At 35.4% G+C, this 17,323-nt stretch overlaps 1 protein-coding gene and 1 long non-coding RNA gene across 2 annotated transcripts in view; one reads left to right on the plus strand and one right to left on the minus strand.

The window, feature by feature from the left end:
- The window catches only part of LOC136419218 (uncharacterized), a 145,683-nt gene that overhangs the window by 22,986 nt on the left and 105,374 nt on the right, over positions 1-17,323 (plus strand). The window lies entirely within an intron of this gene.
- On the minus strand, positions 4,594-5,112 carry LOC136419291 (uncharacterized). The gene is made up of 2 exons (XR_010753089.1): positions 5,026-5,112; positions 4,594-4,873 (listed from the first exon to the last, which is right to left on the minus strand). It is a non-coding gene; the product is annotated as an uncharacterized lncRNA (long non-coding RNA).

Below are 17,323 nucleotides of genomic sequence, written 5' to 3' on the forward strand. Positions count from 1 at the left end.
GCTTATGCCATGTGACTGTGTTCTAAATTTCACTTTTGATGCCACATTTATAACATCCAAATTTGTAAATTATAAAACCTTTTTATACCATATACAGGATTTGCCGTTGATGATACAATCCATACATGGAAAATTACAATTTTAATGTATGTTTAACATTTTTATTTATGTTTTGTGGAAAAAATCTGACATTATAAAAATATTTTCAACGTGACACAACTTCATAAACTTAATAAACAATTTTTCTACAATACAGTTGATACCTAAGCTTGTTTATGGTTTGGATATGATTTTTGCGAATACCTCTAAAAAAAAACAGGTACATTTAGGAACGTAATTGAAAGACTTTTCAAATGACTCAACCGCCCTTTCCATTTAAGATTTTAGTACTTGTTTCTACCCTGTCAGAGGCTACATACTACAATTTAATATTAGACCGAATTAAATAATGCCCCCCTTGACGATAAAATCGATGTGTTTTTGCATATTTACATATTTTCTATAAAGGCTGAAATATCAAGGGTGGTTCATTTTCAAATTGACACTCTATATATCTACTTGAATTTTAATATTTATACATATGGGAAATATGGAAAGTTAATTCGGCAACATGTTAACTTGGATACACTGTAGAAAACACATATACATCACACAAGCTGCATATTGTACAGGGTGTCCAAGATAATGATGTCCAGCCTCCTGAACGGTAATAGACGCAGAGTTGGTTGAACGGGAGGAAATTGCTTATTTAAGGAAACGTCTTCTCAATTCAAATAAATCTACAAAATTATTTTTGGTTTTTCAGTTATTGCAGTTAATACGGTCCGCTTTTAACTACTAAAGTCAGTATTTTTCCAATATTCTTTACAGTATTTTCGCCCTGTGAAAAACGAAACTACAAGTGTGTTATTTGGTATTTCCGAACGTCTGGATCTCTTGATTTCATTGAAAGTTCCCGTTTGGCGAAATTGAAAAAAAAAAGGAAAACCTAAATCAAACTGATCCTTCTTTACTTTCTATTTGGCAAAGTATAAAACAAGGCCGGAAGATCGTTAAAGAAATTACCAAGCACCGTTGTCTCTATAAAGCTTATTTCATCCGGACTAAAAGTTTGGAAGTTTCAAAACAAATTTAGCGTGGGTCCAGGATGAAACGGATGAATTGAGGGATCTGTTTTGATTCAACTCATAAAGCTTGTTGATTGTCCTCTGGTTTATATTGTTTTGAAGTGGAGTTCAGACGAATACGTTTAATTCACTGAGAAGTCTTCACATACCGCTTGCTGTGTACACCTTTACATTGCGAAAAGTTATTTATAAGAGCTACAGTGCTCCCCGAAATTTAATCTATCTCTCTCGAAATAAATTTCCGATTTTTCTTAAACGGCTTCAGACAATAAATCAATATCCGTTTTTATCACGGAGTTCGAAGAGCTATACGATTTCCCAAAAGACAATATTTCTACCTTGGCACTGACATAAAACTACTCTTATTGCCATTATTACAAGAGAAGCAGAAACATTAAATTGAAACAAAAGGGGAAACTTTCTCAGACATTCAATAGACAGATTAATAAATTTATAGCAATCCCAAGACAAGCTCGGGCTAAATTTAAAGGGGTAAGAAATATTGAGCAATGTGAAGACCCGCAGGGAAAGTAAATGTGACTAAAAAACTGACGACAAAAAGGAGCTATTATCGACAGAATGCTCGACAATAGCTAAGTCAAAGGCTGTTTTGAAATAATCAAGGGTTAATTGGCATTTTCTCCCTTGAAAGTCTTTTACTAACGATAAATTTAATGAAATTAAATAACGTGATTTATGCTTCAAACTGGCTGGTTACTGGAAAGCTTTTTAACTTTCGACAGCCACCGAGTAAGTCAAATTGAACTTAATACTATGCAAACTGCTAATAGCAAGGAAAAATGAGTTAACAAAACTTTTAATATTAAACGTAGCGAACGACAAAAGAGCTCAGATTTTTAATGCAATCATGGTGGTAATTAGGGAATTTTAGAGAAAGAGCGCAAAGTTAATGGACGCCATATTTTGATCGACTTTTTTTAACTTTACTAAAATCAGGGCTAAAGCCCTGGTAACGCGGAAAGGGAAACATCGCTGGCAAATAACGAAAATGATATAGTAGATTACACATCTAGGTGGAAAATGTTTCTTTTATGTCGAGAGCAAAAGCTATTGTTCCAGACAGGCATAAAAGGCGAGTGTTACTATTTTATTTACAACCACATATTAACGAAAATAAAAAAAAATACATAGATATATAGGGTGATTCAAAACTCGAGGAGAAAAATTAAGGGACGTGTACAGGTTAAATAATGCAAAATAAAATTTTTGCTGGCAGACTCTTTTTCTTAGTTATTTTACCTCAAAGGTTCTGCATGTTACCATTTTTAATAATTTCAATGAATAATATCAAGTCATCAAATAAGTTATAAATAAAAAGTAATAAAATGCCATGAGTGACAAAGGAAATTGTTTCTAAACTTCTCAGAGTTTCTTTGTAGTTGGTTTTGTTAAATATGCAGTTTTCTAATGAGGAATATGCGCAGATATTATTTTTGCGTTTTTCTGATGGCAATGCATTAAAAACTTGTAAAAAATATAATAGAAGACTCCCGAATAGGTGACAACCATCTCGTCGGGTGTTTTCAGATGATGCTTTTCAAAGGATGTAAAAGTTTGGGATTGATAATTTTTGTATTGGTGTTGGCGGTTTTGCCCGGCATCATGCCGAAATAGAAAAAAAATGATAGATTGTGTGCTTGAAAATCCGGAAACAAGTATTAGGCGGATGGCTACCCGTGTTAATGTATTGCAAAGTTTTGTTTGGAGCATCTTAAACCTATAGCTATAACCTGCGAGATCACCTGACTTGAATCCTGTGGATTATTTGATATGGGGGTATTTAAAACAATTGATTTATGTAATGGATATTGATATTCATGAGCAATTAATGCAAAGAATAATAAATGCAATTACAAACGTTCAAAATACACAAAATATGCAATCAGCATACGATTCGTTTATTTCGTGCTGCCACGCTTGTATTGGCACTATGGTTTTATTTTTGAGCACTTGTTATAATTATTTTATTATTTATATTGTTTAATTATTAATAATAATCAATGATAATTATTATTTATTATTAAAAAAACATTATAACGTGCGGAAACTTTGAAGTGTGATAACTCGGAAACAAAGGCCCACTGGAAAAAAATTTATTTCACATTTTTTAACCAGAATATCAAACTGTATGTGTTCTTTAATTTTTTGCTTTGATGTTCAAAATCATCCTGTATAAAAAGAAAAATTTAAACAAACCCCGATATACAGGGTGTAACACATCATCATGGAAATATTTCAGGGGGCGCTAGTACTCTGCAAAATAATTAAAAAATGCTAATAGACCCATGTTCAAAAACGTACTATTTTCGATATACAAGGTGGCAAAGTTTTATATTGTTTTTTACATTACAGGAGGGCACTTTCAACAGTGTTTATAATTTTATTTTATTTTAAATTTATTTTTATTTTAAGATATTTGATTAACTGTTACGAGTTGCTTTAGATGGTTGAGAACTAAACCGCATAACTATTTTTTCCTTACTTCATTTACATTCTTAATATGCATCGATAGGTATTTTTACAAATTGTACGAAAACGGTGAAAGATACGAAAATGCTATAAGGAATCATAAAATTAAAGAATTAAAAAAGGAATTTAAATTTAATATCAGAATTCACACAGGATATTCCAAAAAAAGATACAAAGCATAAAATGGAATGACTCAAAAAACATAACATCCTGTATGTGGTTACCGACGATTATGACATTTTATTGTAAAGGTTCTTAAAGAAAATAGGCGTACAAAATTTCAAAAATTTAGTACGTGAGAAAAACAAAAAAAAAGAAAAAATGTGAAACTTTGCCATGCTGCATATCGAAAATGGTACGTTTTTGCTGTATATCTATTAGCATTTTTTTATTATTTTGTAGAATACTATCACTCCCCGAAATATCTCCATAATTATATGTTACACCCTGTACACCAGGTGTCCGTTTCTGGAGCTCAATCATGAGCATCTTTGATAACCCTAAATCATTGCAAGTTTTCTTCTTCTCCAACGTGGCCATGTCACATTTAAAAACCGACGTTTCGAATTCCTGCAATCATTATCAACTTTGTTTTTTTCTCACGGACGCCATCTTGACTTTTGCCATATTTTCGTTTTCGAGAGATTTGAAAAATTTTCGAAGTCATCGGAAATCCTCAATTTTTTTAACAGTGCTACTGCCAGTTCGCAAACGCGGCAAAGTCACTTTACAGCACGCTCGTAGGAAAAACACTTTACCCGTATTTTCGAGTTAGTTCCTTTCAGGGCACATTCCTTTATAATTTCGTGTCAGCCATCTCAAATCGCTCATTTGCCCTTTATAATTTAACCGTCCTTTCAACGACCTTAACGACCCTTAAAACTTCGATGTTATTTGGACACACGACGAAAGTTCCAGAGCTTACATGCTTAAACCACACGAGAATAATTAACTGAAATTAAAATTAAATATCTCGTAACTTACAAATGCTTCATATATTAAATGAAAGGAAACATGCAATAATCGAGCACAGAGAAAATGCTTTACATTTTAGTATGCAGTGCGAATATAATGAAATTTAACCACTGTTAGCCAATGGCATGTTTTGCAGCCCATCAATATTGCATCGAGTATTCCACAATTGGGCATAATTATGCATCAGAATATGAATATTGAAAACGAAAACATTGTCCCCATGGGACAAATTAATTCATAATCAATGCTAATGCAAATGCTTTTCACACCAGCCCTGATAACTGAAACAAAAAGTTAATTGTATTTACGTTTATTGTATTTGAACTGGAACAATGCTAAAGTGCACACACAAATTTGTTCTTTTACAGCAAAGCATGTTTTCGCATTTATTTTCCTAGAATTGGATGCATTAGAGCTATAAAAATGTACCTACGAACTGATCTTTCTACTGCTAATCCGAAACACTAATTAAAATTGGGATTATCGGAGCAAATAGGATTATAGGCTGAAAGGGTTTTGGCAAATTATTAAATGGCTGGAATTAACCTAACGTGACAAAGTGATTAGTTATTTTAATTACTGGTGGCTAATTGAACAGTAGTTAACCAGAAGCGCATGTCGGTGTTGATAATGGGATTCGGATTATTTATGAGACGAGGAAAGGAGCTTACCTATATTATGTGCAAATTTAGCTAATGTTGCTACTGCAGTAATCGTGGGATATTAATCTTAGAATGAGTTCTTATGTGATAGAAGTTAATCGACCCACATCGAAATCCTAATAAGCCATGCTAGACAAGCCTAAAATAAGCGGACCCATCAAAACGCGCAATTTGCATCGCTGAAAATAAACTACGAGGATAAAATAAGAATGCCCGCCTTGAAGCCCTAATTAGTTTTTATCTCAATTACCAGATGTATTGAAGACTAAATTCTTTTGCCTTTGTATTTCTCGGAGTAATTAAATCTTAATTGTTCTATTATATCTTCATTGGGCGACATTTAAATGAGTGCAAGAGATTTCATTATTCCGGAAAATGCAGCACTGAGCATATAATTATCCGGGGTAAACTATTTACAAAATTCATCGAAATATTAATCACAAAGCTCTGCACGATAATCTGCACATCGGCACATCGAACTGCAGCTTTTTCCATAATCGACGAATCGTAATTAGGGAGGACCACCCTAAAGCGTAGCAATCGAATTTTGTGTATACAGAGTGGAAAGTTTAACTGGAACAAATTCTGTAACTTGATGAATAAAGGTTTGTCGCCAAATTCCTGAAGCATGTCAATTTTTATTTTCAATAGGGGCACATTACAAAAAAGTTTGTTAATTTTTTTAATTATCCGGAGAGTCGCAACAACCCCTAACTTTTTTTTAATGTAGGCAGGTTGATTAACTCTTACTTTTTATAAGCAATTTGTCGGAAAAAAAATCATAAAAAAATGTTTACTGGAACTACTTTAATGCAGAAAATATTCTAATCGATAATAAAAAGCGTTCCGAACATTTTCATCTCCGATTCTTTGTTGGACCTCGGCGATATTGTTAGGTTTAGTAGCGTAAACCTTGTTTCTTAGATATTCCCATAAAAAATCTAGTGGGGTAAAGTCGGGTGATATTGCTGGCCACTCAATTGGGCCCCTTTTTCCAATTCACCCATTCGGAAGCACTTCGTTGAAATAGGTCCGTACATTTTGAGCAAAATGTGGCTTCAGTAAACATTTCTTTATTTTTTTCCGACACATTGCTCATAAAAAGTAACAAAAAAAAAACACAATTGTATTTGCAATAGAAAAAGTTTTAAAATAAAAAAATTAATCAACGCACCTGCATTGAAAAAATGTTGAAGCTTGCTGCAACCCTCTAGACAATCAAAAAAAGATTTACCTTTGTAACATACCTCATTGTACATAAAAATTGACAAGTTTCAAGAGTTTTGCGACAAAGTTTTATTTATTAAGTTAAAGAATTCGTTTCAATTAAACTTTCCACTCTATATAATAATCTGAAAATCTTGGCCTTAGCGTTGCACACGATGCAAGATTAAGACTAAATATACAAAAGCAAGACCGAGGCTTACCAGAACACGACCAATGCCAATCTGGCGAGGCTACAAGAAATATAACACTTGGTTTTCAATAGTGCATTTTTAAGTTACCACGATTAAGGTATTACATCCCGAGATGAAAAGTGTTTCATTACGGTCCAGAGATTTGACGGTTTACCGACGAGATTGTGATGCAGTCCTTTAAAGTTTGAGATTAAACGTGATGAATCTAGTCAAACGTGAGTTTCTTTGTTAAAAGGGTAAATAATTTAATGTTCAAAACCGCCCTATTAGTGTATTATTCTGGAAAATGACGCTAGCAGAAAAAGTAATAAACTTTGTAGGCAAATTATAACATGTTAGGAACAATGCTATAAATTAATTAAAATTGGCCAGGAAATCAGAGCAGGAAACGATGTTGGGAAATGAGGGCACGAAGTGGAGGTGGGTAATTTCCCTGCCTGTAACGAAGTTAGGAATATTAGCATTACGTACATATATGATTGTAAATAATAATATGTTATACGTCAAGGTTGTGAAGTGTATTATTATGGCTCGAACGTCAAGTTTAAATCCCGAAGCGCTCCGCGTTGAGGGCTCGAAAACGTGAGAATCATAAGTATTTCACAACCGCGGTGTGTATACGATTTTTTCCACTATGAGATTGGACTAGATTTTATAAAATTACCATAAACTTACCTGAAGTAAACATAAATAAATAAATAATCCCACAACGCTTGAACCATAACATTTCCATGGCAACTATGCACGCCGTAGCAATGGGGTGATGAAGACAATGTGGCCACTCAGGTAGCCAGGGAACTAATGAGTAATATGCGGGTCATTATTAACCTCTTATTCACCTGCTTTTACTAATAGAGTGGTGAAAAAACGTTTTTTACAGTCACAGAACGCACCCAATAATGGTATCTTTTAGCTAGTAGTGGACAAACATGAAATTTTAATTGAGAATTTACCAGTGTCATATCTAACTATAATAAACTAAAACTAAAAATCGACGATTTAGAGTGCTTTCCGAATAATTAATACATGAATTTTAAAAGGATTTATTTTATCATTGTGACTTCATTATGGGAAGGTCGGCCAGACAGTCATTAGACAAAGGTTTCTCATAATCTCGAGCCATTCAAGTTTTATTCGGTAAAATCAGCATAGGTGTTTTTTTGGAAATGTTTACTTAAACAATGGTTGAGATTAAATAAATCGATGATAAAATCCAAATCTCGCAGATAGAGGAATTTTTTCCCAAGAATTTGGACACCGGTGCAGATTTTGCGCGATGAAACGTAAAGATCTAGGGACATAGTCGAATATTATTTCTTGAAATAATACATCTTCTGACTGTTACTTTAATAATACAAAATCAGTTTCCAAATTACTAGGGGGTCAAATTGTCGCATTTTATATCGCTCTTCGTTCTCTTCTTCACCGGACACCAGCGAGAGGTCAGATTTACTTCAAGTTCCAACTTCTATGTTCAACTTACGTTCAACATCTGTTTGAGAATAATTCCATTAAATTAAATTGAACTTGATCGAACAGTTATGTGACACTGCTTTTTGAGACATTATAAACTAGAACTCTTTCCCAGAACCTGGTTTTAAACCGCAGAATCTGATTAAACTCAGTGGCTCAGCTTCGCGTACTGGAGGAATTTGGAGAATTGCAAAGATCGAATAAAATATGGGGCTCAACTTCAATAATTTAAATATGTTTCATGAAGTAAATTTTTTCTTTGAGTTTCTTTGGAAACACCCCCTCGCATGTCGCAGTAGAGACTATCAGAGTGGTAAAATTGCGCACTATTCTCGATTAAAATTAACTGAGAATAGCATTCACTGTTTAAATAATGGGAATTACACTAAATTAAATAAATATTCCACAGGAACATTAAAGAGAAAAATTCAGAGTAAAACGCAAAGATACAAATTAGTACCGTATAACATCCCTATTCGATATTTGGAAGATGAATTTAGAGAATATATATATTTTACACAACAAGGAAAGGTGCCAAAGTAGCTGGGCCAGCTTCGGAGAATAATGCCGTCGACTTCCTAAAAGAAACAGATCCCCTAGAGGGTAATTCAATCGGCTAGGCTCTATGCCGCCCTCATCTGGGGAGGAATAGTGACAGTTAAAAAGTATATCCAGATTCCATTAAATGTCCAAAGGAAAGGCTTGATAGGGGTTATCTGTGCGTACCGTGTGATATCCCTAGAGGCAACTCAAGATTTGGCAGAAACTCCATCGATCGGCCTTCTCCTGGAAGAGTGCACCAACCTAAGCATCCTCCCTCATGTCACGGAGGCAAATAGGCGAGAGGTCAGGAAAATGACCATCTAAAAATGACAAACATGACGGACACGACTGATGGACAAAGGCCAGTGGACTAAGTGATTGATTCCTGACCTCGAGTCATGGATATGATGTAAACATAGGCACCTGAACTACCATCTAGTTCAAGTGCTCAGAGAACACGGTAGCTTTAAGAACTACACCCACAGAATAAGGATTGCGGGAACTGCGGATTCGTCAATACTGCAGAACGTGCTAAAAGAATACATGTTAAAAGAATGCTTGAGCAACCTAATTCCAACATCTCCAATCAACGGGATGTTGACATGCGAAACAAAGTGGGACCGCTTTAACAATGCCATTTCTGCAATGGTTAAGGAAAAGGAGCGCCTGGAGCGAGCCACTCAAAAGAGACAATGCAAATAAAAGCAATTGACAGCCGAATCCCCGAGCCCCTCGACACTGACGATTTATCCCTCAGGGACAGTTCCCGGTCGTTGCAGGCTGGAGGAAAAAGAAACCCCAGATTTTTAATGGGTAGGCACCCCGGCGAATTCTACATTGTGCGGTTGCTAGAATACCAAACCGGGTATTGTTAAAAGATTTTCTGCAAGGCAAAAAAAGTACCCTATAAGAGTAAAATACTCATTTTTATCGTGTTTCTAAGATCAACAAAAATGCCTTTAAGATTTATTTTTAGAAGCATAAACTCACCCACATACCCACTCTATAGATTTTTTAGTTTTAATGAATTATGAAGTGATTATTAACAAAGTTTCAAATTCTAGCTGTGCCGGTGAATTTAACCACGTTTTTTGTGGTCCAAAGTTCTATCCGAAAGCTGAATTTCGAACCAGCTTCTCGAAAAAGCAGCGTCGTGTCGTAGGAATTTTTAATTTTATTTGCTTGTTCAGATATGATCCAGCAAAGTAAAAATATAATACATGGGACTTTCTACTGAACACCAGTGAGTGTATCAGTTGTAAAAGGGCCAGAGGTATTGCCTAAACCATATAGAAAATCGTCATCTTTCACAACCCAACATCAATTTTCATGGATCACCAAGATCATCTTTTACTAACTCTCTACAGCTCCAATTAAAAACTCTTTCGATTAAGGCGTGATTATCTTTACATGGTTAAAAGCCTTTGCCTGTTTTTGCCAAAGACAATAATGCATTGCTGAACTACGAAAGCCCTTTATTCGCTTAATCTAGGTACGTACAGCCAAGAATGATAAACAAACTTCGAAATTACTCGAAATGCATTATAAAGAACAAAGGTTGAGAAATGTAATGCCGCATTGTCAAGTGAAGAGCATGACGACAAATCCTCATAAATTATTTTGGACTGCATCATTAACTGGGAATACATTTCAAGTCTACGTGGAATGAAACTTTATCATATGATTCATTAATCACGCCAAAAAACTATGAATATCTGGTTTAGCCTGAAGCAACTGCTCAGACATCTGCTAGATAAATTGGCTGTTAAAGTTTTGAGGAATGAGATGTATTTGCTGCACGGGTGATCCAATCTTGTGTGCCATAAAAGTCAAATTTGTCCCAGGACAAACTCTTTTAACTGAGAAATTATGAGGGTTTCTGAGCTGAAAGTTTCTGCAGCTCGGCTAAATATGTATAAGGTAAATCTACACGATTCGGCTTAAGACTCGCATTATTATCTTTACTAAACTTCACTAATTAAAATCAGAACATGATTTGTGCTCTCTGAGAGGCCTTCCCCCCATAAGGTTGTGGTGCTTGAACATTTACTGTAATATTAGTGTAATAACGCTTTAATGTAAGCAAATCTAAAGTCTGTGTACTTTTTCAACTCCCGCTTGCAAAACATCAAGCCAACTTTCATAAATAATTCCCCAGTAAGTAGAGTTACGAAAAGGGATTTTTCGGATTTAATATGAGTATGTGGCACACGTTGAAAATTGTATCCCATTTTTAGACTATTTTCAGCCAGCTTTTGTGCTTATCGTTGTGAAGGTTTGCGTTTTTTGTCGCCTTTGCTTTCTACGGGGATATTTTACTGTTAAAATTGAGAATCTATTGGCACAAATATTTTTACTCCCTTTGTCCCAAAATAAAGTATACATTTCCAATTCAAATTTGTCCCGAAAAAAAACATATATAAAAGTCCCAACACATAACTTTAATTAGAATTTTGAAAGAATTATGAACAAGTTGAAGTTACTTTTTTTATTAATCTAATTAATAACATTACTGACAATACTTTGGGCATTTACCAAAACGTCATCAGCGCAATGTAACGATACAGGAAACTTGCCTTCACGGCCAAGCTTGGCTTGGTCATATGAGGAATTGAATAATTATTATTTCCACCTCCAACCGCCATAATTTACTCCATACAACCTTGAAAAATTAGGAAAACAATTTCCAGATTTCTTTTTCTAATTGATCGAACGCCAGTTGCACGCAATCAATCAACTCTTCAGTGCTTTTCTGAGATGATTCACATTGAAGCGATTGAATTGAGTTAAAAAAACAGATCTAAAACTTTCAAATCTGGGCTATATAGTGGTTGAGATCTGATTCTAATATTCCAACCATTCCTTGCTTCAGGTAAAATTTCTTGATCGTCATTATACGAACGAGGCTTGGCATTATATTGCTATACAGGGTAGTCCAAATTCGAGGCGTATCATTGGGATCTTGGAAACTACAAGAGACACGAGGTCGCTTAAATTGGGGCAAACTTGCGCAATTGGGTGTCCAAGAAAATGCTACTTCGAACCGGGAAAAATTCCGAATACTTCCGGAGATGTCCAGAAAAAAACGATATTTTGCTATATCATTTTTATACGAAACTGGTTTTTGGATGGTTTTTACTATTTCGTTTTGATTCTAAGTACAAACGAACGACCAAATTCCCAATTTTCTGTCAAAATATTGTTTTCTATGGACATTGTATTGAGGTTTCACTACTGTAGCTAGGAACATCACTTTTTGTTATGAATCGCTTATTTTTACAGGTTCTTTAATATAGAATTTTAACCAGACTGACATAATAGGAATGTTTTTCTTGGGTGAGGTAAAACCATATTCATTTATATAAACATAGTAAAAAAAATCCATTGGATTTAACCATAGAAATGCAATATTCTAAACGAGCAAGCTTATTTTGATCAGTCAGGAAAGGTGATAAAATACGTTTGAAATCGTTACCCTCTTTAAATCTACGGAATAAAGTCGATCTTGATATCTCTACTAAGCTGCGGAAAGCGCCCTGCTGGCTCAAAGGCACGGCTTTGAGTTTTTTCATGTTTTCCGAAAAATCTTTACGTTTCCATTCATAATTCTTTTTATATGATGAAACATTTGCAGAGATTTAACCATCAGAATATTGCTGTTTCGCTTTTTGTCATATTAGGTTGGGCCAAAGTTCTCGTCAATTTTAAAATCATAAATTTTATTTCAAATTTTTAAGAAAACTGAAAGCGGAAAGAGTATTTTCTTCAAAGTATAATCCAAAATTTTCTATGACTTTGCCATTTTCCGGCTAGTTTGGAAACTTGATTGCGATACCATTCAGGTGTCTTTGGCACGAAAAAGTTGCGGCATCCAATTTCGACCTCTTCTACATTTCGAAATTTTGCATCTTTAAAGAAATGCTCTATTGACCGAAACAAACCATAGTCGGAAGGAGTAAGGCCAGGGCCAAACACTGGATAAGGAACATTTGTCCTTGTTCGCGAATGTTTGCTCGTGTTCGTTCGTCATGGTGATATTTCATCCACACCAGACCGATTATATTCAGATTCGCAGTTGATTCACTATTTTCAACGAGCTTATTAAATATGGCAGATTAGAAGAATCTCGTACACACCGAACGAGCAAGAACAAGTATTTTCTTTGATGACAAACAAATGTTTGCTTGCTGGATGTTCGGTGTTTACCAGATTACTGATAGAGGATGCTCGGACGCTCTTGCTCACCTTTCTTCGTGCGGGTCTTCTTTCGGACGTTCGCAAGCGAAACCAATTCGACGCAAGTGACGATTGACGGTTCGTTGAGAATGTCCAAGTTCTCTTGACAATTCCCTGGTATTAGCATGAGGCTGTTCTTCATATGCGACACGTAGGGCCTCTGGACCCGCAACCGTTGGTCTTCCACTTCTGGTCTTCCGCGTTTGTATCGTCAGATTCGAAACATTGGAACCAATCTGCCACAGAGCGTCCACAGAGCTAAGCTGTTGCTGAATATGTTGCTATCAGCAACATATTCAGCAACTTCACAGATGGCCCTCGCAGCGTCTGTAGGATTTAGGCTCTTTTTCCAGTAATGTCCCACCAAACCTCGAAGAATAATTTTTTCGGCAGCCATTTTTATGTCAAGAACGATTTCCCTAATCAAATTCAGTACAAAATATGAATTTGTTCGAAACGTAAACTGTTTTTTAAATGACATATGACATATGACACGGAATCCATTGACGTCTACTATAAACTTTTAATTCAAAAAAATGGCGAAAACTTCTGACTAAACCTAGTACTTTTGATATGGTTAGACGCGTAGCGGCAAATTTCTTCGCAACTTTATTTATTGGGGCGCGTTGAAGTTTATTCGACTTGTCGGCACATTTCAGTAAACTTGGTAAAACAACATTTTTTTCATTTTTAGTCAAATCTTTTGGTTCGATGTTTCCTCTGGGCAGGAAACTCGATTTCTATGGTAAAAAATCAAATTCGGTTTTAACAGCGGGCGCACCAAAAATTGGATTAACTTTTAAGAAGTTCTGAATTGTCATTAAAAAATCATAACCTATAAGAGTCGCTTAGCTCTCGTTTTCCTCTGTAATTTGATTTGCAACTGAGAAGCAGATAATCAAAACTGCCTCTCCTTAAGCAATATCAATAATTTTCAATTTTTGCAAAAATGTATATCTTATTTTGGGGCAGGAGGAGCATTTAAATAACGTTAACGGGCTGTATAGTTTTGATTAAATTTTAATTATCTGCTCATACGTTAAAACTATTTGCATACTTGTGTTACTTACCAGCCCAAATGTCGCAGTTGGGAACGTACATAAATGGGAAGTTGATAAATGTAGGTAAAATGTTTAAATTCCCGCACAATACACGAACGAGTTGCATGTTTTTAACTCATTCGGTTTCAATGTGCCACATATTTAATTATTTAGCCAGTGTTTTATGTGACGTTCTCCATCACATTTAATGTTTCCTAAACAATTTGTTTTGCATAATGATTATACGTCCAATAATAATTATGAGTCTTATGGATTTGATGACGTTGCTCGATGCGATTTGAGGACGGAGGCACCGCACGTGCGATACGGCTCGAAGGACCACTTTTGTCCGGCCCGACTCGAGCACCAAATGTCCGATTCTTTCGGTGTTCGAGACGTGGCACTTCCACAAAGTGGCAGCCAAGACGATTTTGAACTGGACAATACACTTGGCAGTACACTTTCGCCGATTTTAATCAGTTTTCAAAACGTTTAAATTAAATTATAGCCGAGCGTCCAGCGAAAGACCTATTAATAACAGCGGCATGTTCCTTGCGTGTCTCGACTTACCCGTATAGTTCTATATCACTTTTGTGTTTGACCATTAAATTTTACAGTGGTCTTGAGTAATTATCAACCTATTAAAATCCGACATTATTCATTGTAGTAACAGTACAATTTCACTCATTCATGAATTTCATTCATGAACTTAACGCAGTAAATTTGCGCTTTCGTTACGTGCAGTAAAACCTCTAATTTTTCCTCCGCTTGATATCTACGTATTAAAATGAGTTCCATTTGATTTTTGTATATTCCACATATGTATTTTTTTTCTTTTAATGTAACATTTTTTGCTCTTTTGTATAATATTAAATACTCAACACCCTCACTAAAGACTATGTACTACTGCTCTGAGCAAGCATTAAAAAAATTTACTGCCGGGTTAGCTAGCGAATTGGCAATGATCGAAAAACTGTCAATGTCTAGGTGCAACGTGACCCTTTCACTATCTAGGCAGTAAAACTAAAACTCTGCAGCTTGCTTTGTGCAATTGAAGGTCCATATTTTTTTCAGTTAAAACATTAAGAGTCGAATTGTGCGTTACCTGAGTTTCGACCACGATGGTTTCATGGTTAAAACACATGAAGTCGAAGCAGTAAAATTTCGCCATCAAAGAAAGAAAACCTTTTTTTTTATTATTGGTACCGATTAAAATCAGTTCTAATTTATTTTTGCGTACTTCTTATGTGTTTTTTATTTTTAGTGCCCAGGCCATAAACCTCTTATACCACCCACCTAACTACACACCTCTACTAAACTACCTCCTAAACACAAAACTTAAACATTACTTACTTCTGCTATACCCGGGCAGTAGAAATCTTTTACTGCCGCTGATCCATCAAATTGGCAATAATTGAAAAAGTGCTAATGCCTAGGCTGCAAAGTAACATTTTTACTGCCTAGGCATTAAAAATGACCCTTCGCAGCTTATATTGTCTAATTAAAGGCCTATATTTTTGTCAGTCATAAAAGTACGATTTTAATAGTCCGTTACCTGAGTTTCGCCCAAGATGGTTTCATGGTTAAAACACATGAAGTTAAGCAATAAATTTTCGCTTTCATGGAGTAAAACATGCAATATTTTTTTCTCGTTCGGTTGGCGTCCATTAAAATCAGTTCCAGTTGATTTTTGCTTATATCTTATATTTGTTTTTTTCACTTTAAACGCCTAGGCGATAAAGCTCTTCTACCGCCCACCTAAGTGAACACTACTTCCTACTACTATACCCGAACAGTAAAAAACTCCTACTTACCTAATTGTAGCAACATCCAAGTATCTTACCTTGTTTTTTTATGAAAAAGACTTATCGGCAGCGTTGCCACAAAGCGACGTTGCCTAATCGCGCCAGTTGTTACACAACAAAGAAACTCAACTTGGTTGGCAATAACGGGCAAAAGTGTAGGTATTTGTTTAACTCGGCAAGTAAACGCAATTTTACTGCCTGAGCTCCGTTTATAGTCTCGTTTCGACTCGGATCTCCCTAGGGAGATAACGAACAAGTTCGCGATTTTTTTTCGATTTTTCAATTTCCCGCACCGTTTTCCACATTAAAGAGTTACATATTAGTGCCGAAGTTGAACATACCCTGAATGTGCCTCAGATGGGAATTGTTTTGAAACGTGGCGGTGTTGATCTAAATGGATAATTTTCGACGTAATTTCTTTGATTTACCAGCGATAAATCCGGGAGCTATAATGTTATCTAATTTCAGGCTTCCCAGCTATCCACAACAGGAATGCGGACATAGTACATTCTTGAAGTAACAATTAATCTCAAACACTACCCTCATTGCCAACAGTAATTATCCCAGTGATAGCCCAACTTTCTAATTAAGAATTTTTGTAAAACCCCACAGAGAGAAGAATAAACTGAGCGTTAAAGTAATTTCGCACCCGAGTTATGATAAATAGGTTTAGAACGGTCGAAAGCTAGACAACAATTAAAATTCCACTGAAATTTAATGATTCAATGTGTTAATAGCTGTGCTACAAGGGCTGCTTAAATTTAGGGCTGGATGTAGTTAATTTTCCGGGCTCACGTTTTCATCATGCGGAACAACGCGGCCGCATTTTTCAAATGGGCGAGACGGGTTTGCGTCCGCTGATGCAAATAACTGAAGAATAAATTAAGCATCCAGCCTGATGGGTTAAAAGTATAACATTCCACTATAATTTATCATAAATGTTTTACGAGTTTCTAAACAATAACGTTTTATACGAACGGAAATTTCGGCTTCAAGTTTAACAGTTAAGAGTTTAATTTTCTAACTCTAATTTATGATAAAGGAATCGGAAATGCCATTAACGCAAAGACTATAGTTTTTAATAACTTAAGCCTAACATTTCAAGTAGTCTTGTAGGCGCTAAATATTGAATGTAATGGCGCCCCTCGAGCTTCTCTCTTTAAGACGGAAGGAACATTTAGAGCAAAGTCCCTCAAAAAGATGTGGGTACGAAAGTTCTTCTGATGTGAAATCCGCTTTTGTTTTCTTAGGTTATACGACCTCCAGCCTCGCTAATCCAATTTTTATGGTTCCCTGGTTTTCTCATCTGTGCCCAGGTTAGGAGCTCAACTGAGGATTTTAGATAAGTCTGTTTTTTTAACAATATTTGAGGTTTTAACTATGCCTTCAGTGAACCCATTTCCGCCGCCAATAAGGCGTTATTGGAAATGATCAATAGTAAGATTTTTAATCGAACCCCCAAAGAACTCTAAAACGCGGTTTGAGGGAAGTAAAGAGGGTTTTCTTGAACTTAATAATTTACTAAGCCACGAAAACCTTATCAAGTTTAGTTGG

The sequence above is a fragment of the Euwallacea similis genome, chromosome 2 (genome assembly GCF_039881205.1).
Source record: "Euwallacea similis isolate ESF13 chromosome 2, ESF131.1, whole genome shotgun sequence".
NCBI classification, from domain to species: domain Eukaryota; kingdom Metazoa; phylum Arthropoda; class Insecta; order Coleoptera; family Curculionidae; genus Euwallacea; species Euwallacea similis.